The sequence below is a fragment of the Tripterygium wilfordii genome, chromosome 11 (genome assembly GCF_013401445.1).
Source record: "Tripterygium wilfordii isolate XIE 37 chromosome 11, ASM1340144v1, whole genome shotgun sequence".
Taxonomy (NCBI): Eukaryota; Viridiplantae; Streptophyta; class Magnoliopsida; order Celastrales; family Celastraceae; genus Tripterygium; species Tripterygium wilfordii.
Genome location: NC_052242.1, coordinates 10,280,405 through 10,283,068, shown reverse-complemented (window position 1 = coordinate 10,283,068; position 2,664 = coordinate 10,280,405). Strand labels below are relative to the sequence as shown.

The 2,664-nt window shown below is 39.6% G+C and overlaps 1 pseudogene; it reads left to right on the top strand.

Moving 5' to 3' along the window:
• The first annotated feature begins 2,051 nt into the window (after positions 1 to 2,051).
• LOC120010000 lies at positions 2,052 to 2,145 on the top strand (annotated as a pseudogene).
• Positions 2,146 to 2,664: the final 519 nt, after the last annotated feature.

The following is a 2,664-nucleotide window of genomic DNA, read 5'->3' as shown; positions in this document are numbered from 1 at the left end:
CTTAGCTGATTTAAGTTGGTAAAATTGTGCTCCTCTTCCACATGGGTTACCTCCCATGAAGTGCTAAATTTATTGTCTTCAGCTAGACATAGTCTTGGACTCTGTCAGAGATCAATAGAGTAGAGATATACCACTTCATCCACAATAACTTGTACATTCTCCTAATGAGGCTTCACTCGATGACCATTAACCTTGAATGTTTCATCAGAATCTTGATGTTTTAACTCTAATGCACCATGAGGTAACACAACTTGTATCACATACGGACCATGCCACTTGGATTTGAGCTTTCCCGAAAAAAGTTTTAAACGAGAGTTATACACCAGCACCTTCTGTCCAATAGAAAACTGGTTTCGCACAAGCTTCTTGTCATGGAACCTCTTGGCGCGCTCCTTATATAACTTTGCATTCTCATAGGCTTCATGCCGCAATTCTTCAAGCTCATTTAGTTGCAAGCGACGCCTATCTCCAGCTGCCTTCATGTCAAAATTTAGCTTTTTAATAGCCCAATAAGTGCGATGCTTTAATTCAACTGGCAGATGACACTCTTTGCCATAAACCAACCGGAATGAAAACATCCCGATGGGTGTTTTGTAAGCAGTTCTGTATGCCCACAATGCATTATTCAAGTGTAGAGACCAATCTTTTCTGTTTGGATTCACAGTCTTTTCAAGAATGGTATTGATTTCTCTATTGCTTATCTCCACCTGCCCACTCGTCTGAGGATGATATGGGGTGCCCACACAGTGAGTTATCCCATATGTCTTCATCAAAGCGGAACATGCATAATTATTAAAGTGACTTCCACCGTCACTAATGATGGCTCGTGGCATCCCAAAAACTTCACAACCACTCGATGATCATTAGTCCTTGAGGGGACTGCCTCGACCCATTTGGACACATAATCAACACCAACTAAAATATATTCAAATCCAAAAGAGTTAGGAAAATGACCCATGAAGTCAATTCCCCATACATCGAAAAGTTCAATGACCTGAATATTTGTTAAAGGCATTTGATCTCTGGCAGCTATGTTACCGGTCCTTTGGCATCTGTCACAACTCTTACAAAAAATCCAAGCATCTTTAAAAATAGTAGGCCAATAAAATCCAGCTTGAAATACCTTAAGTGCAGTCTTTTTAGGCCCAAAGTGGCCTCCACATATGTAGGCATGACAATGCTTCAAAATTTCTTGGTGTTCAGACTGTGGTATACATCTACGAATAATTTGATCCGGGCATATCTTGAAAAGGTAAGGATCATCCCATATATAATCTCTTGCCCGTGAAATTATCTGCTTCCTTTCTTGAGAAGACAAATCAGATGGAAAAGAATTAGTAACAATATAATTTACAATGTCAGCATACCATGGCAATGTATTTATGGATATGATCTCCTCATCCGGAAAAGAGTCACCCAAAGGAAGTTCTTCATGTTCACTGTTAGGTAGCAGCCGAGAAAGATGATCAGCCATTACATTTTCGCTTCCCTTTTTATCTTTAATCTCCAAGTCGAACTCCTGCAAAAGAAGTAACCAACGTATTAATCTTGGTTTTGCATCTTTTTTAGTCATTAATACCTCAATGCGGCATGATCGGTATACACAATAACTCGCGAGCCAATGAGGTAAGATCTGAATTTTTCCAATGCAAAAATCACCGCCAATAATTCTCTTTCCATTGTCGAATAATTCAGCTAAGCATCATTCATGGTACGAGAGGCATAATAGATGACATATGGCATCTTATCTTTCCGCTGACCCAAAACAGTCCCCAAAGAATAATCGCTTGCATCGCGCATTAACTCAAATGGCAGCTCCCAATCAGGTATTGCATAATAGGGGCTGAAATGAGTGCTTATTTTAACTTATCAAAAGCTGTCCGACACTCATTTGTCCACACAAATTCAGCATCCTTTGTCAGCAATACACACAAAGGTCGAGAAATCTTGGAAAAGTCTTTTATAACATTCCATTATAAGCTGAATCAACCTTCATCCTATTAATCTCATTCAAACCTTCATAGAAGTGAAGAACAATATCATCCTTATGCAAATTATGAATTGGGCAACGAGTCAAACGGCTTTTGAAATCTTTCCAAGCCTCATAGAATAAATCACCATATTTTTGCTGAAAATTTTAAATTTCTCGCACCAGCTGTTTGGTCCTATGAGCTGAAAAAAATTCCCTTAAGAATTTAGTAGCCATCTGCTCCCATGTGCCAATAATACTTGCTTCAATAGAGTTGTACCACATCTTGCTCCTCCTCTAAGAGTGAAACGGAAGAGTACCAATTTCAGATTATCGGCAGTTATTCCTGTCATATGTTGGGTGCGACAAAGATCGATAAAATCCTTCAGATGTTGATGTGAATCTTCATAAAATCGCCCCTCATAATGTGGCACAGAATTCAACAATTGGGGTGATAAGCTCACATTAGCTGCTCTCGTAGGTTGGTATGTGATACATGATGGCTGGGCAATATTCTGTAGGATATATCTGTTCATCATGGGTATCCGTGCATTACCCTCAGCATTCCCCACGCCACCGGCAGCTTGAATCTCTCGATTAGGTGGATTTTCAACCATGTTTCTTTGTCTCAATGCTCTAGCGGTTCTTTCAATTTCTGGGTCAAATTCTTCTAGTGGCTTATGTTGAGAACGAGT